The 27,473-nt window shown below is 48.9% G+C and overlaps 1 long non-coding RNA gene across 1 annotated transcript in view; it reads right to left on the bottom strand.

The window, feature by feature from the left end:
* The window catches only part of LOC130483641 (uncharacterized), a 127,622-nt gene extending 105,111 nt beyond the window's left edge, over nt 1–22,511 (bottom strand). Inside the window, exons 1-2 of the long non-coding RNA XR_008933666.1 lie at nt 22,408–22,511; nt 3,764–3,841 (exon numbers count right to left, since the gene is read on the bottom strand). This is a non-coding gene — a long non-coding RNA (uncharacterized LOC130483641). The remainder of the gene's footprint in view (nt 1–3,763; nt 3,842–22,407) is intronic.
* Between the last annotated feature and the right edge of the window lie 4,962 nt (nt 22,512–27,473).

Below are 27,473 nucleotides of genomic sequence, written 5' to 3'. Positions count from 1 at the left end.
AAGTGAGCAAAAATTCATTTTTGTAAACAAACCTTACTCATAACCTAAATCTTAAATACAAAGATGTTTTTGCATGTCACATTCATTTACGTTTTGGTATGATGCTTCTTTCCTTATTTCAACACATTCCAGATCCTTTCCAAGTCATTTAAAAATCATTTTAGCCCAAAAAGGAAGTAACATCGACATGGAGAGCCCCCAAGCACTTCAGCCATCAGGTTACAGCAAGTGGTTTGCATTTTGCACTTTCAAGAGGAAAAAGTGGCAAAAAACCTTGCCAAGGACTCCTGGCCCAAGGGCAGTGAGGCTACAGAGGCTACACACAAAGCCACAGAGAAAAAAGCCGTTCAAAACAAGAACAAAAAACCCAACTTGGAGAACATTTTCCCATTCACTCAAGTACTATTAGAAGGCAAGAGGATCTTTGGCATTTTGTTTCACATTCAAGTACACCAACAGCCTCCATAAGAAGCGTCTCCTCCCCATTTGCAGTTCTGCATATTAAGAAGTGCCTTCACTGACTAAAACAGGTTTTTCCTCAATTGAACTAAGGAGGCCGTCACAGGGCTTCTTCATGTGGACTACAATACATATCCGTGTCGACCACTAACGTCACCTGACACAGAAGTGACTCTGATGCCTCCCGGGAAATGGGTGGTGCACAGAATGTTCTGCACATGCCTGCAAGTGTTCTAGCAAATTCCAGGGGAAACGAAATGTTTTTTGGAACCCATTGTCTGTAGTCATCCCCAGTTTACTTGACAACATATAAAAACAGTGCTCGACATACTACATTGGGTGCCTCTTGGTTTCTAGTTGCGAATCAAAGTGCCAGTTTTAACCGATGAAAAGCCTTACACGGCTTGGGACCAGGTACTTGGAGGCCTGACCACTCCCACACCTGACCTCACCTGGACACAGCGCTTATGATCGTGGGCCTTTTTGGTGTCTCCCTGCCTTCCAGCATGAGGTGGGACACCACAACAGAGAGGCCCTTTGGGGTGGTTGCCCCTTCCTTTGCACCGACTCTTGCCATTTTCTTCTGCCAGGCAATGCCTTGCTTGACTATTTATAAGTGATACGTGCCTCACCGCTGGTTAGTTTTATCTGCTCTTTCCTGGTTTTCCACTGCTACGAATGGTTCTGTTGGTCTACATTGGTTTTAATCATTGTTCTCTCCATGGCTCTGTCGGGTGCTCTGCCTATATTGATTTTATGCTATATTTCCTTGACTGTACACCTTCGGATATGCTTTTAGTGAGGAGGCAGGATAAGTGTTTCAAACAGGATAAGAAGTGGCTGTATGAATGTTGCATATGATACTGTGGCAACCCTGTATTGAAGGCATTTAAACATCTATTTGGGAATGATCCTTTTAGACCACTTTCAGCACATTGTGAATCTCCCACCTGGATACAACACCATGAGCCAGCTAGCAGAAAGACTCTGACGGGGTCAATGTAATCAGTGAACAGCAGTTATCTGTATCCAACAAAAGGGAGCTCTGACTCTCGAAAGCACAGGCCCTGAAAATCTTGCCGGTCTCTAAGGTGCTGCTGGACTTTTAACTTGTCTACAATGCATCAGCCACCCCATTCAATCATTAAGAAAGAGATTAAATGTCATGACCTTTCAGACTCTAGTCAAGAAATGTCTTCTGAATTCTACCCAGGCAAAGATCACTCTATCTTATAATGGTGGAATTATCCATCCAGAGGTTCCCACTCTGGGGCCACCAACGCCATGTTTGCACTCTGATATCCACTGACTGACGTTTTTAAGCTGCCTGTCACACTCATTTAACTTTGCTTTAGGGCCGTGTTGGCGAACCTATGGCACGCGTGCCGGACTTGGCACACCGAGCCCTCTCTGTGGGCACGCGCAGCCGTCGCATCTGCCTTCCCTGGACTCCCGCCGCCCAGCTGGGCTGCGGGGGCTTTTAACTGCTCCGCGCTGCCTGCAGTTCAAAGTGCCCCCCTGCCCTGGACTCCCTGCCGCCCAGCTGGGAGTAGCCCGCCGCCCCCCCTTCCCTGGACTCCCCACCGCCCAGCTGGGAGGAAACCTCAGTATTCAGGTTAAATTGCCGTGTTGGCACTTTGCAATAAATGAGTGGGTTTTGGGTTGCAGTTTGGGCACTCGGTCTCTAAAAGGTTCGCCATCACTGCTTTAGGGAGAGGCCAAATTGAAAAAGCTAAATTTGGCCCAGAGCTCAGCAATGTTTCATCCTTCTCTGCGAGAACATTGGTCTTGGGTTACCCAGCTATGAAATTGCTTTCTTTCTAGCAAGGGGATGAAACAAGACCGTGTTCCTATTTGCCTACCCCTCTGATATTACTAGTTCAGAATCAATATTCCACGTCTTGGGGCCCAGCTACCCCGCCTGCCTCCTGAACTCCCACGCCACCCCCTCACCAAGTATCATGACAAGCGAGCGCTGGCATTGGAACAAAATCTTCCCACAAGCCTTTTTTTGCAACTTCTCTCTCACGAGCTGTCAGCGGTGACTGTAAATAAACATTCCGGTCCTGAGCAAAGCTTGCAGGCAGCTGATCTATTTTTGTTTTTCTAAACAAAGCCTTTTAGTATACATTTCAACAAATATTTCTAGAGCCATCATTACCAGCTAGAAAGGGGGGAGGGAGACTCCTTCCTCAACTTGTATAGATTGTATTAAAAAGTCTTTATAAAAACTACCCAGAGTCATCACGGTGTAGTGGTTAACAGTGGTGGACTTTAATCTGGAGAACTGGGTTCGATTCCCCACTCCTGCACATGAAGCCTGCTGGGTGACTTTGGGCCAGTGACCGTTCTCTCCGGACTCTCTCAGCCCACATGGAGGCGGGAAATGGCAAACCACCTCTGAACATCTCTTGCCTTGAAAACCCCTATGGGGTTGCTGTAAGACAGCTGTGACTTGACAGCTCTTTCTACCACCAGTTTTATACGCTCAACAATGAAATGGAAATCCCTTGTACCAATTCACTTTTTAAAAAAGTTATAGGCTTTTAAGCACTTCTCAAGAACTAGAACCGTACTATAAATAAACACACTTTATAGCATCCTTTCAAGAGGGTGTTTCACAGCCCCAAGGAAATACAAGGAAGCGCCCAACTCAATACATAAACCTGAAGATGTGGCAAGAGTTCAATATTGAGGCTCACCTGCTCATGCCATGTTCAAAACTCACTCCAGCAACAGACTTGGCTGTTCTGAGTTCCTCTCGTTGTTAACCACCATTTGTTGTGACTCTGGTCAGCGTTGTCCAGGGCCCTTGCTGCCCCCAGATGCAGGCAGTAGCTGAAGGTATGTAAGCTCCACCATGCTTACCACCATCTAAATTCTTCCACTTATTTCCCAAAATGCACACATGAAATTCATGATCAAGGGAGGGCAATGTAGACCATTAATTCCATACTCTAACATGATCTTGCTGCCCTACAGTATATGGCTCGTTCTAGTGTTTGCTAAACATTATCAACATTATCAACATTATCAACATTATCAACATTAACATTATCAACATTATCAACATTATCAACATTATCAACATTATCAACATTATCAAGAGAAGGCTTTTCATTCAGGTAGGTGGTACTTGGAGCTGAGCGCTACTTCAGAAACATGCTCACACACAACACCAGTAGTTACAATTCCTGGACCAAAATTCTTACCTCTTGGGGGGGGGGATTTATGCCAACAAGGTATTTACTCAAAGAACAGGTGCAGCTACCAAGAGGATACCTGAATAATTCAATGAAATTACCTTATTTTGGTCAGTCCAATGCAAGAAAAACCCTTGTGGGTCTGTTCGGAGGAAAATTGATGTCACACTTGTAGAGTCCTGCAACAGAAAGGACACAGACAATGTTAAAGTACAACACAGCCAACTATACCTAACGCAGCCCACCAATATCCACAAATAATCAAGTGCTCACCACACTCAAATCTCTCATTTTAGTCTTCCTCTCTCTAAAGACATATCTTGGATGCCCAACATGTAAACACAAAGGAATGCTAATGTCTCCCCCCCCCAAAAAAAACCACATCCATATCCTGCAATATGAGCCTGTGCCCTGGATTCTTTTAGTCTTCTAGCTCTTCACAACTGCTGGACGAGATGTCCGGGCAGGGTGCTGTAACCCAGCACCGCAGAAGCCGAGCACTATGCAAAGCCAAGCGTTATAAGCCTGCTTCCCTCTTGGGGATGCAGCCTCAAATCTATAACTTTTGAAAGAGACAATCGCCTTTACTTATTGCAGAGTTCATTTACAAAGCCCATTCCCCTGTCACGGCATTCATGGCATCATTGTCATCTCCCAAGTTCTAGCCCCCCTGGAAATATACAGTGTGTTCCTTACGCGATTTTGGTTGTTTGCTCCACATGTATCATGCTATATTTCAATCCAGTGATGCCTACAGTTTAACAACTGCCAATTATGCAAGCCTTGTAAGCCTCGGAGGATCCCCCAATTATGCCTTAGAGCCAGGCTGCCTGCACCGCGGTGCAGCTTCTCTAAGGGCCCAGGGAGGAGGTGCTAGCAATGGGGGGGGAGGGAAGGAGTCAAACCACTCCAGGCCCTCAGCCCATTGTTATGAACCCCTTCTTCCCGAGAGCCCTTGTACTTCAGTAAGCAGCAGCAACCCACTTCCACCTCTTCCTGATCGGAGCGATAAAAACAGTCCTGAGATACCAGCTCACGAGTTTATCAGTCAACGTACAGAAAGCTCCCTTCCTCAGCTGCCCTCTTTGTTTTCTCCCATCTACTTCTTCGTGTCCAAAGAGGGTACTACTTGCTGACTTCGCAGGTATAATTTCATAGCCTACCTGGATAAGACTTTGCAGCACTTTTACAGTACATAAAAACATAAGAAAGGCCCTGCTGGATCAGACCCAGGCCCATCAAGTCCAGCAGTCTGTTCACACAGTGGCCAACCAGGTGCCTCTAGGAAGCCCACAGACAAGACGACTGCAGCAGCACCATCCTGCCTGTGTTCCACCGCACCCAAAATAATAGGCCTGCTCCTCTGATACTAGAGAGAATAGGTATGCAGCATGACTAGTATCCATTCTAACTAACAGTCATGAATACCCCTCTCCTCCATGAACATGTCCACGCTCCTCTCAAGCCCTCCAAGCTGGCAGCCATCACCACATCCTGGGGCAGGGAGTTCCACAATTTAACTATGCGTTGTGTGAAAAAATACTTCCTTTTATCTGTTTTGAATCTCTCACCCTCCAGCTTTAGCAGATGTTCTAGTATTACGGGAGAGGGAGAAAAACTATTCCCTGTCCACTCTCTCCAAACCATGCATAATTTTATAGACCTCTATCATGTCTCCCCTCAGCCACCCCTCAGTACGGTGTGGGGCGTTTCTCCTTTGAAAGAGCACGAGTTGTGTGCCAAAGGGAAGTTTTTAGTTAAACCCCTGGACACCGGTTCAGTTGTCCCAGAGCCTGTTTTCAAGCACCCGGCTTCCAACAAGCTGCTGACTGAACGTTTTCTGAATACCTGAATTGCTGAAGATGCAAGATGAAGGCAGATGGCAAAAAGGGCTGCCAGGTCCTGTGGACTGCTACTGGTGGTGGCCCGCACTCCAAGGACGACCTGACAAGTTATGCTGTGGGGATCTGTGGTTATTTTTAACTCTTCTTTCTTTATGGCTTTTCTTCGGTAACTCCCAGGAGCAGCCTCATATGCTTGGCAAGTGGAACACGTTCCAATCCATGCAGTTATTCCTCAAGTCTGCATGTGCAAAGCATTTTCCCAAGTGCACAAATATGTAATTGGTTGCTCACGTAATATGCTGGTTTTAGAGTGACTCCCCTGGCCCACGGAGCAGCAGGATGAGTCAAGGGCAGCCCCCAGCCCCCCATCTTACCTTTCCCTGCATGCTGGAGCTACCCGGGCAAGACAGTTTGGCAACAAGCGGAGGTTCGTTGCCACAGGATAAGAGTAGTGAGGAGCCGTCTTTCTCTCACATTTTTCAACCAGGAGCTCAGGGCTACATTCACAGCTTTCATACTCCACTCATCCTTCACAACAACCCTGTGAGGTGCATTCGTGTGAGAGAGTGTCAAGGTCTTCCTGCTGGTTTCAAAGCTGAGCGGGGACAGGAATCCCCCCCCCTCGCCTGACACTCAAACCACGCGGCTTTTGGTCTTTCTCACTTCGGTCTACAGGAGGCCGCCCCTTATTAACTTATACAAGCAGCCGCCTGCAAGCCAGCCACTGAAGGCCAGAGTCCCAGGCTGAAGGAGACCCTTTAAAAAGCCAACAGGAGGGCAGGGGGGGTGCTTAGAGGGGAGGATTGTTGGGGGGGGAGGAAAAGAGGCATTGAAACCCGGCCATTTCCTGCCAATTCTCACCAGCAAATGCCCTTTCCTGGCTGTCCCTCCCCCACCGCAACTTCAGCAAGGCTCACTTGCTGCTTTGGAGCCAGCTCTCCTTGGAAGTGCCGGGGAGGAGGGATTTATGGGGGAGGAACCGGGGGCTGGGCGAAGTTTAAGAAGGCCTTCCCGCCTGTTTCGTCATTTCCTTCACTCCCACAAGAGCACTAAGGGCAGCCAATGGTTAGGATCCCCAAACTTACCCTCTATGCCTACTTCTAACCTTTTAACCAGTTAACTATTTGGGGCCCTTTAGAGCCACTATTCCAAGCCAACAATTTTGGAGTAACTGGTTTACAATGTAACAGCCAGCAGGGACCAGATCTCGAGACAAGGCAAGTCAGACTTGCTTGAAGTAACCAAAATTGTTCCAGCGAGATGCAGACTGTACTCATTTGACTATTCTTACCCACTTGCCACTCTTTGGTCCCTCTTTCCTAACCGTTAATTTACACACATAACAAAAGAACTGTGTTAGTGCTGTGTTAGTGCTGACACTAGCTAATAAAACGGCAAAAGCAGACACGTAGCTTTCAAGTAAGTGGCCCTAAACTCATTATTAAGTATTAGCAGATATTTCATTCTCAGAACATTAATTGAATCGGACTCATAAGCCAACAATGGGAGTTGTAACATGTCCTCTGGGCGTTCCGTGTGTTAGTCAATGGTGGTTTGTTAAACAAGATGCTGACACAACAATATTATGCATCAATAATGCAGCGCTTTACATTTCTTAGGGGTCAGTGTTAAAACAGACAAAAATACTCCAGCGCTGCAACTTAGAAATGAGCTCTCCAGCCAATAAACCAACCTAGCATAAAGTCAAGGGCTATAAAAAGAAAATTCTTGCCAAAACTATCCTAGTTCAGAGCCAGGGTGGTGGTGTTGTGGTTAAGAGTGCTGGATTAGTATCTAGGAAATCCAGGTTTGAATCTCCACTATGCCGTGGAAGCCTGCTGGGTGACCTTGGGCCAGCCACGTACTCTTGGCCTAACCTACGTTGCAGGGTTATTATAAGGATAAAATGGAAGAGAGAGAACATTGTAAGCTGCTTTAGCCCCACTGTTGAGAAAGGCAGGTATTAAGTGAATACATAGTTTTTCAGGTCTCACAAGGAAGGTCACCCTGTATCTGGACTGCAGCTGGGAATTCCCATGACCACATGCCCCTCGAGCCAACCAATTCCCTACACATGATAATCGGGGTGTCTCATCAGCATGCCAATTTTCCATGCAAGGATTACTTTGTGTGAAGGACCGTGCCACACACAAGCCCCTGTCATCAATGAAAGCTTCAGTGGTTCGCAGTCCAGGCACACACAGACCACAATCTGTGACAATCGCACCACGGGAAGGTTTGTTCAGGTATGGAACCACTACACAAAGCACAACTGGCTGCCTGTTACTATAGTGAACTCAATCCGTTCTAGCGCATAATACATTGTGGGACTGATTTAGGATACTTCTATGCACTCCCACTTTCAGATAAAGGTATGTCCCATATTTTAACATCACCTGCAAGCACTACAGGATGATGGAAATATCCAAGTAACAACAGTGAAGCAAGGAAAGGTGAGCTTCCTAAGGCAAGTCATGCTCAGCCAGCAGCTGCGTCCTTGTCTACACCCATGAAAAGCTGTAGGGTCCCAATTATCTATCAGTGCCCAAATACCTCAGAAGAAAACACCAAAATGTTACCATCCCCCAAAGTAGCATCACTACTGTGATTATCTGGATCCTGTATATATTGTGTTAGTGACTCCTACAGTGTTCATCAAAGAACTGACAGGACTCTTCCTGAAGAAACTTAAGACTGTGTTTGAAACATAGCCAAGTTGTCAACACTTGGCTACATTTAAACATGGAAGGTGTTTATTGGCATGCGGGGGGGGGGGGGAGAGATACTGCCTTCTAAACAAACCCTGATCTTTCATCCTCATTATCAGATGTTCAGTCTCTCTCAATTGAACTACTCTCCTGCGTCTATTAACAGAAGCATATCACGAAACATTTTAGGGACAGGTTTTAAGTTCTCTGCGTACTGCATAAATAGCTCACAACAGCCTCTACCCAGCGCCTTCTCCAGTTCTAAGCACATGACCAGGGGTGCCCAGTTATTAAGTGGGTACACTGCAGTCGTAACTGGAGGAGATAAAGGCCAACTTTTCTCCTAGGAAAAATGGAAGGATAGATACTCAACTGGTCACAAATTACATCAGGAGGAACCATTTCTTGGGTTGGATCTAGTCATCTTTTTCACACAGTCTCAGCCAATCCCCCTCTTTATTTCCATCCCTATCCTTCATGGCTTTTGCCTATGTAGCTCTGCATGGACCCCACCCCCAGCAGAGCCTTTTCAGTAGTCAAAGGGAATCCCTTCTCTTTTGATTTTCACCAGCAGAGAAGTTGGTTGGATCTAACCCCTTCTGTGAACTTCAACTCTTCTTCAGTTAGGCTGCGCCTAACTAGCAGCCACAAGATAGATCACGATGGGCAGCCATGTTAGTCTGTCAATAGCAGTAGAAAAGAGCAGAAGTCCAGTAGCACCTTAAAGACTAACAAAATTTCTGGCAAGGTATGAGCTTTTGTGAGTCACAGTTCACTTCTTCAGATACCTTCAGATAACTGATATCTGGAGAAGTGAGCTACGACTCACGGAAGCTCCTACCCTGCCAGAAATCTTGTTAGTCTTTAAGGTGCTACTGGACTCTTGCTCTTTTATCAACCACAAGTTTCAAAGCCCATTACAAATCTGACACACTAAAACTACTAAAATGATCATTCTGACCCCTTGAAACACACGTTCAAGGCTTAAGTGCTGAGAAAGCTGCAACTGGAAACCTGTGTGCCCAAAGTACAGAGATAAGAAGGGTCAACAAGAGTCAATCAGCCCACTCCTTGTTGCCTTCAGATTTGAACTTTAAAAGGCTTACCATCCCTCTGACATGTGACCCTTTTGAATCAGCTTCAGCCAACTTGGGATATACTGACCCTAGATGTATCTTTAACCATCACTACAAGGCTCAAAATACACACACACACACACACACACACAATCAACATTTCATCCTCCCAAAATGCCAGTATTTCTCAACTGTGGAGTCACTTGGTACATACTTTGAGTCCAGTGGCACCTTAAAGACCAACAAAATTTCCCAGGGTCTAAGTGTTCATTCTTAGTTCAGACAAACTGAGCTTTGACTCATGAAAGCTGAAACATGGGGAAATTCTGTTGGTCTTTAAGGTGCTCAAAATATGTCCCACTGCTGCAGACGAGCACAGCCCACCCCCCTGAAACTCGGCTCATAGTACTTACTGGTGCGCTGCTTTTTTCCTAAACCACAAAACACCACTCAGAACTCTAAATCCTCATAGTACTAAGCTATTTTTTTAAATCCTGATGTCACATCTAAGTATAGTTAGGATTAACAATTTTGGTCTGTTCTCAACGATAGCGATCCAATTGTTAGCAGTCTAGTACTGAGTGGACCTCATCTCTAGTTGACTCTGTACGGCTACTCATCCACTCCCAACACACCCGTGCAAGGGGGACACCATGAGGCTCACCGGGATGATCCCCACAAGCAGACTGCCGGGAAGAAATGGGTCAGTTTTAGATTTAGATGCAGTGGAGAATGTTGCAACAAGGGCTTTCAACAAGAAAGCCGTTTCCCTGATCCAAAATCTCCAGGGGCAACTTCACTAAAGATACTACCAGTGCAATTCTGTGGCTTTCCATGAAGGGAAAATAATCCTAGTATACAGAATTATTTCCCCTCAGAATTGCCTCCCAGCACTGGTATTTCAAATGACGCTGCCTCCAAAGATCTGAGCACTCCTCATGAAGAACTATTAATTGCCAAATCTTGCTTATTGGTGTAACTTAAGATTTAACGTTTCAAAGGATATATCGGCTAAAGGTTAACAGAATCTAGAAGAGACTTTCAAGAGGTTATTGAAGGGATAGCCCGAGGGTAGCCTGATCTCGTCAGATCTCAGAAGTTACGCAGGGTCGGCCCTGGTTAGTATTTGGATGGGCGACCTCCAAGGAACACCAGAGCCGTGATGGGGAGGCAAGCAATGGCAAACCACCTCTGAACATCTCTTGCCTTGAAAACCTTATGGGGTTGCCATAAGTCAGTTGTGACTTGATGGCATGCAAAAATACCAAAGGGCTTACTTTCCTTCTTACCATGACTACACAGGCTGAGGTGGCAGATGATGAACCCATTTGGTCCCTGCAAAGACAAGCAAATGTCTGCATAGCTTCTACTTTACACTCTGACCTTTCAATAGAAAATCAACTGCAAACCTTGTAAGCATCAGAATGAATAGTCAGCGTTGGGGGAAGGTTATGTCCTTGACAATGCTTGCCGCCAGAGATTTTCCAATCTGTCATGCCAACCCTGACAGCATCCAATAAGGTTTCTACTCTAGAAAGCAGCGCGTCATGTCAAGCATTTAAATTCCTTTGCTAGGGAAACATGCCTTTCAGAAGCTGTGTAATGTTAGGATGAGGAGTTTACTCAAGCCATGTCTGCTACAGACCCACTTGGCTCTGACTTCAAGGGCTTCCAAAAATCCATTTCTGCCAGCCTTCAACTCCTCTTGCAGCTTCACCTCTCAGTAACGTCTCTCCTTCTCTCCAAGCTCCACACACTCCACTCTTAGGCTGCCCTGTCTTCACATCTGCATTCTGTCCACCCTTACCTAGCATCAAGAAGCCTGCTTCCAGGCGCTTTTTGGATAAGGGCCCCCTGGCCCCTCACACAACAGGGTTTGCACGACACAGTAGCCCTGTGTCACTGAACGCATGCACTCTCTCTGCCTGTACATGTGCACATCTGTTTGTAAGAAAGAGCTAGCATACTTTTTATGAATGAAACTGGGGACTGGAACCTGGATAAACATGGGGATTGTACCACACGTTCACAGCGCTTAGGGCTGCTCATGAGCCCTGTTGGACTGTTTGAGAAGCAGGCTGGTGTAGTAACCAAGAGTGCCTTCCACCAGCTGTGTCCGGTTCGCAAACTCTTCCGCTTCTTAGGTTCAGCCACTCGAGCCATGCTACCTGGCACTTTTGTAACATCCTGGCTGGACTACTGTACCAAGCCCTATGCTGGGCTACCCTCAATGACTGCAGAAACTACAACTGGTTAAGAAAGCAGTGACCTAATTACTATCAGAGTCAGGCTGATATGAACAAATCTCAGCTACTTCAGAAGAGCTACAATTTGATTGCCCGCAAGTTTCTGAGTTCAAGTCAAGGTGCCACTTATGACCCTTAAAGCCCTTCACAGCCTAAGACCCCCATAACCGAAGGACCTTCCCCTTCCCTTATGTCCCCGAGTGCACCAACTGCAGCTTTCCGGTTTCCTCCTTGCAGTTGTTCCCCCACTGGGCATCTACGAGAGCTTGTTCCTTTTCTATAGCTGCTCCCTCTGGCACAGTAGCAAAATAACTTGACCCTGTATTCACACTTGGATGCTCAAGTATGCGCCGTTGGCTCCCTTTGAAGAAGGGAGCATTGCAAATTTTTGTCATTATTGTACTGCTAGTGCACAAATATACAGGTAGAAGGCAGGTGGAAACAGAGGCGCTCCTACAGGGCCCCAACCCTCCTCCTGCGAGATCCCCAGACAGGGAAATTCCACAGCCTCAAGACACTTCAGGCAGCTCACACTGCCTTTCTCTATCTCTAACAATAACTATCTCTAAAAACTGCCTTAATTTCACACAGACACTTCGCCGTCAGAGGGAGCAGCGACAATGGAGGGGTTAAAGGTGGCAGGGCCAGAATGCGTGGGGGGGCGAGTTCTTAGCCAGTGCGTCCTCATTTCATCCCTGCAGGCGGAGGTAGCAGGAGCCGGCTGTAGAATCCGGCCCCGACCATGCGGATCAGGAGCAACTCCGGCATGTGGCTGGATGGCTACACCCGGCTGATGCAACAGACCATCCTGTGCCACCAGGTGGGCAAGTGTGCCACCGGTTGCATGCCTGCCTGCTTGCCTGTGCTGGGGGGGTCATCTGGGGCAGCTGCCTGCTTGGGGCTTGGTCGGCTAATTTTTAAGTTGATAATTTTGTATGGCCCGGGAATGATGTTATAAATATTCAAATGGCCCTTGACAGAAAAAAGGTTCCCCACCCCTGCACTAAGGGGGGAGGCGGAATACCATGGACACCCAAGTTGCTGGGCAGTCACTGGACCGAAATAAGGGTAGGTATGCAGCATAATGGGGAAAGTTCCCTATCAGTGGCAAAGCACATTTTGTATGCATAAGATTCCAAGACCCGTCTCCAAGGATCTCAGGTGGCACAGGTGGTGAATACCTCTGCCACAAATGCAGTAGCCTTGGCCTGCATGAGCCAGGCAAGCCCAATATATAGCAGGCACGGGGGACAGAAAAAGGCAGGGCCACAGTTACTGGGCCCTGACCTGCACGAGCAAGGCGAGCCCAATCACGTCTGATCTTGGAAGCTAAGCGGTGTCTGAGTGTCTCTTGCCTTGAAAACCCTACGAGGTCACCATAAGTTGCCTGCAACCTGATGGCCCTTTCCATCCCCACCACAGTTACTGGTCTAGATGACTTTAATTTTTTTAAAAAAATGGGAGAACCAAGTATATAACAGTACTCCAACACTTTTTAAAAAAATGCTGTTATACAAAGATTGTTTGTTCAGCCCTAACAAGAACAGTTCTCCTTCACTGAGGCAAGCCAGCTCTAGAAGCACAAAACAAGGTATCTTTTACATCGCTCTTGAAACCCAGAGAGGAACATTTCACATAGGGAAAAAACCGATCCCTCATGCAGCCTTCTGCTCCTCATCCTTGCAGAATGACGCCTGAACATGTGGGCGGCGGCTGCCTCCTGTTAATAGATGGCGCAAGCTGCCAATTCCACTACCACAGGCATCGTTTCAGCACATTTTCCCACTGGGACAAACCACAGCACCACATGCATGAAAATTCAGAAGAGGAGCATGAACAGGAGAGACCATAGTAATAAAGCTGAGGAGTACCTTTCATCTGCTGAGACTATCCCAGCCTATGTGGGGACAGGTAAAACAGCCCAACACTAGCAAATGCTTCTCCCTGTTCTCCCTCCTCCACCTCTTTCGGAACTTCCTGGACTCCTTTTACAGTAGGGCCACATTCTTTTCACACAGAAACTTCTGCAGCTGGAATTCAAGCAATCTAATGTACTGGCTGAAGGTCCTGGAGGTTTGATTTTGGTCGCTCCTCCTTAACAGTTCCGAATCCTAAAACACACCACGAGCACACCGAGAGAGCTCCAGCGCATTGCAACTTTTAGATTAGTGGGTAGAACTCAACGTTTGAGCCAAGTGGAAAGGCCAGGGGGGTAACTACTTTAATCAATTATACACTCTGATGTTAACTTTAAGCTGTTTTCTTAACAAAGTTTATACCAAGTCAATCCATCTATGTCAATATTGTCTAGGCCTATGTCACACTAGGGTCTGGGAGACCCAGGTTTGAAGCCCTGCTCTGCCATGGAAGCCTGCCGGGTGACCTTCAGCCAGTCACATACTCTCAACCTAACCTACCTTGCAGGGTTGATGTGAAGAAAAAGTGGAGAGTGATGTCAGTCACTTTGGGTCCCCACTGGGGGAAGAGGGAGCAGATAAACAAAGCCAATGAAAGACATGATCCAAATGGTAACATCTCTCCCAAGCTCCCTAGCAGAGGTCATCCCCAGCATTGACTCAGGAGAGGCTCTTAAAATTGGGGAACGTCAGGGACTAAACATGGAACCTTCAGCACGCAAAGCCATGTGCTCCTGCCACTGAGCTATGAGCCCCCCCCCACTCGCCCCCCGCAGCTAAACAGGCATCCTTTTATTCTGTGTCGCAGCCTCGCACTCACCACGCCCGAGGGATCGCAGTGCCCAACTGGCTGCCTCTGAGTTTCTATTGAGACTCAGCTCACAGGTGGAGAAACCTTCACCGAGCCCTCAGAAGCAGAACCAACCGCCAGGATGCGTCTCCACAGCACCAGCTGAGGCTCTGTACGCTCAATAGACCAACCAGAAGGAATGCCAAATTGGATTCTCAATGCACTCGCGATGGCTCATTCAAGCACAGTAATTACATTTATTCAGCTGACACACGAGCTATGAACTTTATTCTGAATAGAAAACGGCACAGTAAAAAAATTAAAAAAGGGAGCCTGCCGGCCTGTTGCGAGCTCCCACAGCTCTCCCATGAATAAATAAAACTTACGCCAACCTTTAGTACCTGCGTAGATTTTAGCCTCTTGCTTGCAGCAGCTGGTCCAGAACACCCACAGCCCCCCACCCTTAATACCAAATGCTGGGCATCCAACTCAAAAAAATCTTTGGGATGAACAGCAACTCAATAGATTTCAATGATCATGGAACAAGTACAGTGTAGCCCAGTAAAGACTACGTGTTTTACCAAAGAAAGCATGTTGGGACCTGCTGAAGAAGTGCCAGAGAAATGGTGGGCAGCTGAGGTACCAGAATGGACCGTACCAGGGATCCCCAAACGTTTTGAGCCTGCCGGCACCTTTGGGATTCTGACACCACGTGGTGGGTGCAGCCACAAAATGGCCGCCACAGGAGACAGAGCCAGCCACAAAATGGCCGTCAATGCCGACCTTCAGCCACACAGTGAAGATCTTTTGTGCTGGGCCGGCAGCTGTTGCCAAAGCAACATTTTTTTTAAATCTGCACTGCCAATCAGAAACCTTCTGGGGCAAAAGATCCACGTGGGCCCACCAGCTTTTTAACAACACCTGGTGGGAACCAGAGAAGGTATCCGTGGGCACCACGTTGGGGACTCCTGGATCAGGCCATTTCCAACTGCAGGTGGTAGATTCCAGCTGTGAACGCCCCTCCTCGCAAAAAAGCTTCCTCAATACAGCAGAGGAAAAGGCTTCTGTCCCTTCTCTTTGCTTTTTGTGCTGGTTCCCTTTTTCCAGGAAACCTTTAGCATTCCAACATGTAATCCTTCACCTACACTCTGAAGAGGTGCAGCCCGCTCCATCGCCTCCGCTGTCTGTCACCGCTCTGCCTTCCTTGGCACGAGAGACAGAAAAAGGCGGCGCACAATTGCTAAGGATTACCTCAGCAGTATCCAAGTGTCCACTGGTTCTCACAACCAGCTATTTCTGGGAGCCACTTCAGACCCTGTTTCCCTAGGAGAGACGCACAGCCTCACCTCAGAGCTGACGTTGCCCCTGTGAGGCAGAAACTCATCCAAAACTCCCCTATCCCTAGTCAAAGGGAAGGGAGCAGGAGGAGGGGTTAAGAGTGTCAGCCTAGGATCTGGGAGATCCAGGTTCAGATCTCCACTTGTACTGGGGAAACTCTCTCTGTGACCTTGGGCCAATCATACCCTCTCAGCCTCACCTACTTCACAGGATTGTTGGGAGGATAAAATGGAGGCGAGGAAGAGGATGTTAAGCATCTCTAGGTCCCCACTGAGGAGAAAGGCTGGGTACAAAAGAACTGAATGAATCCATAAATGAAACTGTGGAGCATCAGACTGAGACTGGTAAGATCTGCAAATTTAATGAGTCGTCCCTCCACACCCTCATCCAGAACACTCATAAAAATATTGAAAAGTACCAGGCCGAGAACCGAGCCCTGTGGCACCCCACTGGATACCTCTCACAAATCAGATGAAATGCCCTTGACAACTACTCTTTGAGTGCGGTTCTCCAACCAGTTCCCTATCTTAGAGTCCAGTCTGCATGCCTCCAGTTTACCCACCAGAACATCATGGGGAATCCTGTCAAAAGCTTTACAGGAATCCAGGTAAACAATGTCAACAGTGTTCCCACGATCAAAAGAAGGAAAAGAGGTTGGTCTGGCAGGACCTGTTGGGGACAAATCCATGCTGACTTCCCTGGATCACCAAGTTGTCCTTCAGATGCACCCTCCTCCAGTCTTGTGGCCCATCTCCCGTCCTCCAAGAGGTCTGGAAGATGATGGACAAAGGCTCTGCAAGCTCTCTAGAAAGTTCTTTAAGCACTCTCGAGTGCATACTGTCTGGCCCTGGGGATTTGTACTCACCCAATGCAGCCAGGTGCTTCTCAACTACCTCTCTATTCATGTCAACCAACAGCTGGGACACCATGCCTTGTCTACTACCATGTCTCTAGATGGACCTGTTCTCTTCTTCTGGGGAAAAACTGAGGCAAAATAGGCATTGAGCCTTTCTGCTCTCTATCCTCTATCACAGTTTCTCAATTTTCAACCAACAGTGGGCCTATGGACTCTTTTCCCTCTTTTCTCACAAACCTGAAGACGTTTTTCTTTTTATAGAGAGTCTCCCCTGCAAGCCTCAACTCACTCTAAGCTTTGGCCTCAGGGTTGGCTGACCTACAGCGCCCAGCAACCCACAGATACCCTTCTTTAGAGGTAAGTCCTTGCCGCCATTTCTTGAAGATTTCTTTTTCTTCTTTAGCTCATCATGGAGTTCTCTGTTCATCCACATCCACCTCTGTCAATTACCAGGTGTACTTGTCCCTTGCACAATTCTATTTTGTTTTGGTAGCCCTGGGGATGTAGCAGCAGAGAGAAGATACTTTCCATTCTGCTTTAGAATACGCAGCTCCTGCTATTCATCAACATTAAGGACAAAGGCTCAATTGGCAGCCAGATACAGACTTTAAAAAGTGCCGAGCAATGACAGTGGTGAGTAAGCTAGTAAGAAGCACCCAATACAAAATTATCTTCACTGGACTCTAATGCAGTTCTGATACTCCAGTATCCAACGGACTTGGAAGAGATCCTATACCCCCAGTAAGACACGGTTTCCCCAAACACTGTGAAGCATATACAGTGAGGGGGAAAAGTATTTGATCCCCTGCTGAATTTGCCCGTTTGCCCTCTGACGAAGAAATGACCAGTCCATAATTTTAATGGTAGGTCTATTGTAGCTGTGAGAGACAGAATAACAACTGGAAAAACCCCAGAAACCCAGAAGACAAAAGTCAGAGATTTATGTGCATTATAATGAGTTAAATAAGTATTTGATCCCTTTGCAAAAGATGAATTAGTACTTGGTGGCAAAACCCTTGTTGGCAATTACAGAGGTCAGACGTTTCTTGTAGGTGGCCACCAGGTTTGCACACATCTCAGGAGGTATTTTGTCCCACTCCTCTTTGCAGATCCTCTCCGAGTCAGTAAGATTTCGAGGCTGATGTGTAGCTACTCGAACCTTCAGCTCCCTCCACAGAATTTCGATGGGATTAAGGTCTGGAGACTGGCTAGGCCACTCCAGGACCTTAATGCGCTTCTTCTTGAGCCACTCCTTTGTTGCCTTGGCCGTGTGTTTTGGGTCATTGTCATGCTGGAATACCCATCCTCGACCCATTTTCAATGCCCTGGCTGAGGGAAGGAGGTGCTCACCCAAGATTTGACGATACAGGGTCCCGTCCATCGTCCCTTCGATGCGGTGAAGGTTTCCTGTCCCCTTAGCAGAAAAACACCCCCAAAGCATAATATGTCCCCCTCCATGTTTGATGGTGGGGATGGTGTTCTTGGGGTCGTAGGCAGCATTCCTCCTCCTCCAAACATGGTGAGTTGAGTTGATGCCAAAGACTTCGATTTTGGTCTCATCTGACCACAACACTTTCACCCAGTTCTCCTCTGGGTCATTGATGTGCATTGGAAAACTGCAGACGGGCCTGCACATGTCCTGTCTTGAGCAAGGGGACCTTGCAGGCTCTGCAAGATCTCAGTCCTTCATGGCGTAGTGTGTTACCAACTGTTTTCATGGTGACTATGGTCCCAGCTGCCCTGAGATCATTGACAAGTTCCCCCCGTGTAGTTCTGGGCTGCTTCATCACCATTCTCACGATCATTGCAACTCCACAAGATGAGATCTTGCATGGAGCCCCAGACCGAGGGAAGTTGACAGTTAGGATTAGGGTGAGGGTTGTCACCTTCCCACCAAGCTGCTTGGCAATAGGTCTTGTAGCCCAGTCCAGCCTTGTGCAGGTCTACAATCTTGTCCCTGACATCCTTGGACATTCTTTGGTCTTGGTCATGGTGGCTAGTTTGGAATCTGATGGATTGATTGCTTCTGTGGACAGCAGAACCCTAACCCTAATCTGGCTGGTTGATAGGGGATCAAATACTTATTTCACTAATTATAATGCACATCAATCTCTGACTTCTGTCTTCTGGGTTTCTGGGGGCTTTCCTGTTGTTATTCTGTCTCTCACAGCTACAATAAACCTACCATTAAAATTATGGACTGGTCATTTCTTCGTCAGAGGGCAAACGGGCAAATTTAGCAGGGGATCAAATACTTTTTTCCCCCTCACTGTATCTGCTGCTTTTACATCTTTGATAAGGAGGCAACATCACAATTCGATCTCATGCATAGAGCCCCACATGAGGGGATTTCGTTTTTCAGTCCTCCTTTCAAACCACCGCTGGGGCTACGATCTGTTTGCAAAATTTGATGTTGGCACAAGATGATCTCACCGCTATCTGTCACCCACACTCAACTCCCATCTCTCTTGACTGAAGCACCAGGGCAATATGCTGAAACTCCTGTAAGGAACATTCATTGCTCAGACACGACTGGGCATACAGACGCTCGGCGCCATCCACACTCTGAAACACATGACTTACTTCTGTAACAGATGGCATTCCCTCTGCCTAACGAGACAAGCAGCAGATCTGGCGATGCTGGTCATTGCTTGATGAAGCAAATACTCTCCATACCTCTGAGCCGTCACATGCCATGTTTTTATCCTGTCCTTCCCCCAATGAGCTCAGGGTGGCTTCCATGGTTATGTTAGACTTATATCCTGCCCCTCCTGCTAGAAAGCAGTCCAAGTGGCTTACAAAACAGATTAGACTAATAAACAAACTAAAGTAATCCACTTTAAACGAACAAGCAAGCCATAGTAGTTAAAATACTTCCCACAGTCCATCTCAATCTAGCTTTAAAACCCTAGAACCACTAAAAGCTGCTGTAACAAAAATAATAAAATGATAATAATAATAATAATAAAAACACAACAGCGTCGGTAGAAACCTGAACATAACTTGCCAAAAAAGCAGTGGAGAGCTGCATGCATTAACCCTCTTAGCTGTTGTGCCATCATTGTGTTGCAGGATGGATCTCCTTGTTCACAAAGGAAAATCCAGGTGCAAACGTTTGCTACTGCACAATTGCCATTTCTCTGTGGATGCAGCCATGGTCATCCCCTTTCAGCCTTTCAATCTAGTAAAGTATCCATTTTGCATGCAGAAGATTCTAGGTTCAACCCCCCGTACCACTGGTCAAAAAATCCAGACAGCTAGAGATGTGGAAAACCTCCCTCTGAGACCCTGGAGAATTGCTGCCAGTCTGAGTTGACAATACTGACCTTGCTAGACCAGAAGTCTGACTCAGTATCAGGCCGCTTCATGTGGTCATATCCTAGCCCAAGATGCACACCAATCCTTTCAGCACCTACAAGGAAATGCCCTCTCCACTGTGCGCAGGAGAAGGGGGCCCACACTTTTTCATGGGCCAGCATTTCCAGACTACACATCTCCCAGCAGCAGGAACCAGTTGTTCCTCGCCAGTTACATGTTTGGGGGCATCTTAAGTAAACCTGCAGGGGAGGGGAAGATTATGGGCTCAGTTCAAATACATTAAACCACAGTTGGGATCACACACCAGCCTTTTGCCCATTTAATACCGACAAGCTTCCTGGATGCTTCAGCAAGAACGCTTTTGCATTCTAATGGCCACACTGATACTGACTTCTCAGCCGCTGAAGGACAGCACCCACCTTGCCGTTTCTCAAACAAATTAAGCCCCGTGCACATGGAGATGGACAATCTGTGTCTAGCCTGTAACACTTCGGACTTTTTTGGGGTGGGGGGGAGACATGTCAAATAACGCCGTGCTCTTCCATTTGGGGGAGGGAGAAGACTTGCATATGTCCCGGCATATTTGTTTTCTACATACACGAACAAGAATGCCATCAAGTGAATTTCCGCCTGGACTCTGAAATGACACAATCCAGGCACACGTCTATGCAAACAGCAGCGAAGGGTGCAACTACATCCAGTACATTTTTACTCCAGCCTCCTTCAAGTCTCTCCACTCCCACTCTTATCCTCCTAAAACCCTGCAGGTAGGTTAGGCTGAAACAGAGGGGGACGGACCCGAATAGCAGAGACTGAGCTCTGAGCCGCAGGGGCGATTCACAAGTGGCTCCCCTGGTTTTCGGCCAGACCCACCGACCCCTATATCCCACTGGTTAGTTATAATGCCATGGAATTTATTTTTCATCCTTCTACAGAATGCAGCCATTGAGCCTTCAAAATCAGAAGCCAACGGCTGGTGCTTGGGGGGAGAGGGACTCCCGGACGCCCTCTCCCTTGTACCTCTTCCCTCCCTCCCGAAACCTGTCCTCCTCAAACTGCTTTGACCCCCACTGGGGACAGCTTGCTTCCAGCATCATCTGAAGCTGCCTTCTACTGAATCAGACCCTTGGTTGATTGTGGTCAGAGTTGTCTACTTAGACTGGCAGCAGCTCTCCAGGGTCTCAGGCAGAGGACTTTCACGTCACCAAGGTCTTTTTAACTGGGGGTGCTGGGGATTGCGCCTGGGGCCTTCTGCATGCCGAGTCACGGTCCCTCCCCATAGCCCGTGCTTATCAACGAGAGTCATTTATGGGGGTCATTTATTCAGATGTCTTGTCTAACCCCCTCCATGCTGGATAGGCCACTGACATGTTACTTTCTACCTTGAACTCTAGCAAGACAGCAGTACACAGAGATGCTCTTCTACAGAACTAAGAGCCAGCATGAAAAGGAGAAATTTGGAGAGCCGTGGCAGTGAAGGAAACCCAGAGGTCCAGGACTTGGAACATATGGGAACTCAAGACATCACTAGCAGATACGCAGCAAAGGTTCTCCACAAATGCCCCTCAACTTTGCACTAGAGGGCAAAAAAATAAATTGAAAAATAAATGGGACGTACAAGATCTAACCAAGTTGGGGGTAAAAGACCTGCCCATTGTAGGGGAAAACATCTCATTTTTTCCAAATTTCACTTGATCAAAACCATCTCCACCTCCCACCCCCCACGGTCACAGAGGCGACATCCACCCGTCAGCGTGCCTCCCTCCCTCCCTTCAAGACATCCCCGGGCTGCTCGCCCCTCCAAGCACCGCGTTGCTTGTTGCCACGGGCAACTTCGCGGGAGGCAAAGCCCTTCCCGCGGCCCGCAGGTCGCTTCTCGCAACCCCGCCCGCGCCGCCCCGCTCGCTCCTCTCCCAACTTTCCTCCTAAAGAACAGCTGGCAGCACCGGCCCGGCAGCAAGTTGCCGGGACCCTCTCTCGCCGGACCAGCGGGCGTGCCCCCCCACCCCCACCCCCCACCCCCCACCTCACTGGAGGCAGATGGAGCGACTCTGACCCGCCCTCCTCTGGAAGGAGCGGAACTCGTCTACGCCGCACCTCCGCGCGTGGCCTCCAGCGCCGCCACCTTTCCCCACGTGCACAAACGGGCGCAACTGCCCGGCCTCTGCGCGGCAGCCCCCCCCCCCCCGCCCGAGGAGCCTTCTGCGCGCGGAGCCGGCGGGGCTCTTCCGGACCGCGGCCGCTCTCGCCCGACGCCTGCTCGGACAGAGGCTGCCCAGAGGGAGGGAGGCCGGCAGGGACGGGCCCCCGGCGCGCGCGGCGCGGCTGCCCCAAGGCGCCGCTTGGGCTGCTGCCCGCTCTCCGCTCGCCCGCAAACAACTTCGAGGCTCCGCACAACAGACCCCAGGCGGAGCCCGCGGCCTCGCCCCACAGACACCCCCAGCCCCACGCCTCAGACGAGCAGCGGTTTTCGCGAGGCATCTCCCCCCCCCCCGCCACCGCGAACATGTGGCAAGTCCTCCTCGATCAGCGCTGCCCACTGCGCAATGACGCCTGGCCATTTCTCTCCCCCCCCCCGCGCCGCCCTTGGCCACCAGGGAAAGGTGGGGGAAGGAGGGCTGCCCTGCCCCGCCCCGCCCCGCCATCAACTTACATCGTCCCACTTGACAAAGGTGGTGCCCTTCTTGAGGTTGGCCGAGACGCGGACGGGCTGGAGCTGGAGAGCGTGGACGCCTGGCTGGGCCCCGGCCATTGGCACCACACGCAGCCGCCCGCCCGCCCGCCCGCCCGCCGCGCACGCAGAGAAGGGCGCCCGAGGAGGCGGCCGGCTGGCTGGCTGGCTGGCTGGCTGACCGGCCGGCCGGGCTTCGCGGCGCCGGGGCGGGCGAGCCGCTGCTAGCGCAGAGCCGCTGCTTTCGGCGAGGCAGGGCGAGCCGGCCGCGTGCCTCACAGCCCCGAGCTGGCGCAGCCGCCCCTCTCGCCGCCGCACATCCTATATAGAGAGCGAGGCGCGCGCACGGGGGGCGCGCGCGCACACACACACACACACACCGTGGCACGCCGGGGCCGCCGCCGCTCCCCCCCCCCCGGCGCGCCCCGCCGCGGCCGCCCTCCGCCTTCCGCGGCCGCCCCGGCCCCGGGCTCGCCCCGCGCGCGAGGGCGCAGCGCCCCCTGCCGGCCTCCCCGCGGCGGCCCGCGCTCTGCGGCACCGGCGCCCTCCCCGCCGCGCGCCGCCTCCGGGAAGGGGAGAGCGGGAAGGCGGGCGAGGCGGAGGGGGCAGAGAGCCCGCGGGGCCCCCGCTCTCCCTCCGGGCCCACCCTCTAGCGGTCAGTCGCAGGGGCGCGAGGGCTGGCAGGAGCGCCCATCGCGAACAAGGGGAGCGGCTGGAAGGGCCACTGGAGAGAATGTCGATGGACTTGCATGGGCTCCGTGGAAATACCCTCCACCGCAAGAAAAGTAGCGCAGAAAACGTGGAAGGGATTTCCCATGAAGGTCTCTAGGCCCAGAGAGACTGCTCTGGGAATGACGGTCCCTAGCAATAGAATCCGTGCTCTGGGACTGGAAGGACAGTTCCCAGAATGGAACAAGAGCTGCAAACTATCGTGTGCTCTGGGGGAGGAATTACAGCCCCCGGAGTGGCATGAAGGTCCCTAGCAATAGAATCCGTGCTCTGGGTCTGGATTGGCAGATCGCAGAATGGAATGACAGCCCCCCCCCCCCGGAGTAGGCTCCATGCTCTGAGACTGGAGTGATATATGACATGGTGGAATGACGGTCCCTCAGAATTGCATCAGTGCTCTGGGACTTGAAGGACAGCCCCCAGACAGGAATGATGGTCCCTAAGAAGAGAATATTTGCTCTGGGAATGGAATGACAGCCCCCTGAGTGGAATGACAACTCTTGGGAGTAGAGGCAGTGCTCTGGGACTGAGGCAGTAACATGCAATGTCTGTGGCATCTTTGTATTTTTACCTGAGGATAACAATAATTACACTTGCAGCAAGTGTAAGTTGGTAGCCCTACAGCAGGGATGGGGAACCTCAGGCCCGGGGGCCATATGCGGCCCCGAGGACATTTTTTGTGGCCCTCGGGAGCTCCGGGGCCCTGTCACGGAGGTGGGGCGCAGGGCGGCCCTCTCCAAGGGTGTTCCTGGGGCCACGGCTTACAGGGGCGGTGCAGTGCCCTTTGGACCTCCTCTCGCCAACTGTCCGCTGTTGGTCAGCGAGAAGGGAGGGGGAGGGATGCTTCCTCCAAGGCTGCCCCCTATAGCCACGGCATGCAGGAATGCCACGGCACATTGTAAGCCCCTCTCGCTGCCTGTCGGCTGTTGAGCAGCGAGGGGGGGGAAGAGGCTGGCAGCTTCCGGCGGCAGAGCATGCATGCGGGAGCCGATTGGGCTTCAGGGGGGCCTTTTATGGACTCGTGGGGGGAGGGCACGGAGACTGGGGCCCAGTTGCTCGGGACTCCATGTGCCGTAGGGTGTGTGTGTGTGGGCAGGGGAGGGTGGAGGCCGGGGCCCGGTTGCGCGGGCCGGCGTGCACGGTTGTGTGTGGCTGGGGGAGGCTTTTCTCTCTTTTCTTCCTCTTTTTCTGTCACTCGTTCTCCTTTGTCTCGCTTTCTTTCTCCCTCTTTTCTGTCTCTTTCTTAGTCTCCCTCTGTCCTTTTCTTTCTTTCCCTCCATCCCTTTCTTACTTTCTCCCCTTCTCTCCATTTCTTTCTCCCTTTCTCGCTCTTTCTCCCTTCCTCCCTTTTCCTCTTTCTCTGTTTTCCTTCCTCCCTTGCCGATTGACTGCGGGCTGCGCCCCCCTGGTGCCTCGTTTGCTGGGGCCCACCGCTGGCTGCCCTCCCGCCTGGGAGGGGGGAGCGGGGGCGCCCTGCAGGCCTTCTCTGTGTGACCTCCCCTGGGGTTGCCAACCTCCAGGTGGTAAATACAACTTGCAAGTAAAACTCGGATTGCAATAAGAAGCTATTCAACCAAAGGGCAATCACTATGGCAAAGTAGACAAAGTAGAAAACCAATGATATTAAAGCAAAATGTGTATTAATTTGTTCCTTCCCACACGTTATATAAACCACAAGTATACTCCAGGACCAACAATCACAAATCAAGACAGAATTCCGGTATTCATTCTGTTTCAAAACTTTGCTCAGTTGGAAATTGTTAAGGTCCATAAAAAGGTAAGTATTGTCCTCAAATAATAATCTTGTATTTCTTTTCTTTTTCTTTTCAGGTGCTTCTTCCTTTTATATTGAAGAAGATGAAGCTCATAGGCAATGAAGCTCACAGGCACTCCCACGCTGGTTCTATTTAAATTAGTTAAACATAGTTTTCAAAAATATCATTAGAAACCATACAGAGTAATGCAAAAACATAAATACTTACAGACAGCTTATCACGTCTTCTAAATCATTATAAATGCTCATTGGTTCTTGTAGGTTATCCGGGCTGTGTAACCGTGGTCTTGGAATTTTCTTTCCTGACGTTTTGCCAGCAACTGTGGCAGGCATCTTCAGAGGAGGAACACTGAAGGACAGTGGCTCTCAGTGTCAAGTGTGTAGGAAGAGTAATATATAGTCAGAAAGGGGTTGGGTTTGAGCTGAGTACTGTCCTGCAAAAGTAATGTGCTAATCATTGTCCTGTAAGTATCAAGATAATGTGCTAATGAGGGTATGGTATGTTAATATGGAACCAATGTATCCTGAAGTGATCTGTTAATGTGTGTAATCCAAAGCTAATCTGCATGGCTATTGTTGACTCTTGCCTTTGTTAGTCTGGAGGTTTTCAGGACAGGAAGCCAAGCCTTATTCATTCTTAAACTCTCCTCTTTTCTGTTAAAGTTGTGCTGATGTTTATGAATTTCAATGGCTTCTCTGTGCAATCTGACAAAATAGTTGGTAGAATTGTACAGTCTTTCAGTGTCTTGGAATAAGACCCTGTGTCCTGTTTGTGTCAGTCCATGTTCAGCCACTGCTGATTTCTCAGGTTGGACAAGTCTGCAGTATCTTTCATGTTCTTTTATCCTTGTTTGTATGCTGCGTTTTGTGGTCCCGATGTAAACTTCTCCACAGCTGCAAGGTATACGATATACTCCTGCAGAGGTGAGGGGGTCTCTTTTGTCTTTTGCTGATCGTAGCATTTGTTGTATTTTCTTGGTGGGTTTAAACACTGTTTGTAGGTGTAAGCCCTTGGCCCAAATCTGAACCCAAAAACCACCTCAGAGACAATCAGGTCCAAAGAAGCAGGTTTTTACTGGTCAAAATAGGTTAACAGAGCGTAAAGGAAAAGGTGACAACAATGACATTTGCTGGCTTGAACTTGGTAATATAAAAGCATGAAAAAACGCAAGAGATTACAGAACACAAACAGTACTGTGGTTCACACAGCTTCAAAGGCAGTTCGGTATGCATAACAGTCCTTGAGCCTGATCAGTGAGAATTGAAAGGAAACGAAAGCAACTGGGATACAGGCCTGACAGTAGGTTATGTTTTTTCAAAAGTTTCTCCATCCTATCAGTGACTCCTTTAATAAATGGCAGGAATACCTTTCCTATGGGAGACTGTTTTTCCTGAGTTTTCTGATTTTTGTTTGGTTTAATGGCCCTTCTGATTTCATTCTTGGAGTAGCCGTTTGCTAGCAGTGCGTGATTTAGATGATTAGTTTCTTCCTTGAGAAACTGTGGTTCACAGATCCGTCTTGCACGGTCCATTAATGTTTTGATTATTCCTCTTTTCTGTCGGGGGTGGTGGTTGGAGTTTTTGTGTAAGTAGCGATCTGTGTGAGTTGGTTTCCGGTAGACCTTGTGACCTAACTGAAAGTTTGTTTTACGGATGACAAGGGTATCAAGAAATGGGAGTTTACCCTCAATTTCCTTTTCCATGGTAAACTGAATGTTCGGATGGATATTATTAAGATGGTTTAGAAAGTCCTTTAATTTTTCTTCACCATGGCTCCAAATAGTAAATGTATGATCTACGAACCTGAACCAGACTGTAGGTTTGTAAGGTGCTGATTCTAATGCTGTCTTTTCAAAATATTCCATGTAAAAGTTTGCTATTACTGGACTGAGTGGACTTCCCATAGCTACTCCATCAATCTGTTCATAAAATTCTTGATCCCATAGGAATTCCAAGACCACGGTTACACAGCCCGGATAACCTACAAGAACCAATGAACTCTGACCGTGAAAGCCTTCGACAATATTATAAATGCTCTCTGAGTCAATTTCTTTATATTTCAGGGGGATACTAAAAAGGAATCAAGTTCGTCATTTATAGAAACGCCGAATCAGGGTAAGGATTAGGGTTAGGACTAGGGTAAGGATTAGGGTTAGGGTTAGGGTTAAGGTTAGGATTAAAATTAGAGTCAGGATTAGGGTTAGGGTTAGGATTAGGTTTAGGATTAGGATTAGGGTTAGGATTAGGATTAGGATTAGGATTTGGATTAGGGTTAGGATTAGGGTTAGGGTTAGGATTAGGATTAGGATTAGGATTCAGGTTAGGGTTAGGGTTAGGGTTAGGATTAGGGTAAGGATTAGGGTTAGGATTAGGGTTAGGATTAGGATTAAGGTTAGGGTTAGGGTTAGGGTTAGGGTTATGGATAGGATTAGGGTTAGGTTTAGGGTTAGGATTAGGGTAAGGATTAGGGTTAGGGTTAGGATTAGGGTAAGGATTAGGGTTAGGGTTAAGATTAGGGTAAGGATTAGGGTTAGGGTTGGGGTTA

The sequence above is a fragment of the Euleptes europaea genome, chromosome 10, assembly GCF_029931775.1.
Source record: "Euleptes europaea isolate rEulEur1 chromosome 10, rEulEur1.hap1, whole genome shotgun sequence".
Taxonomy (NCBI): Eukaryota; Metazoa; Chordata; class Lepidosauria; order Squamata; family Sphaerodactylidae; genus Euleptes; species Euleptes europaea.
The sequence above is the reverse complement of the archived record's forward strand: the minus strand, read 5'-3'. Positions and strand labels throughout refer to the sequence as shown.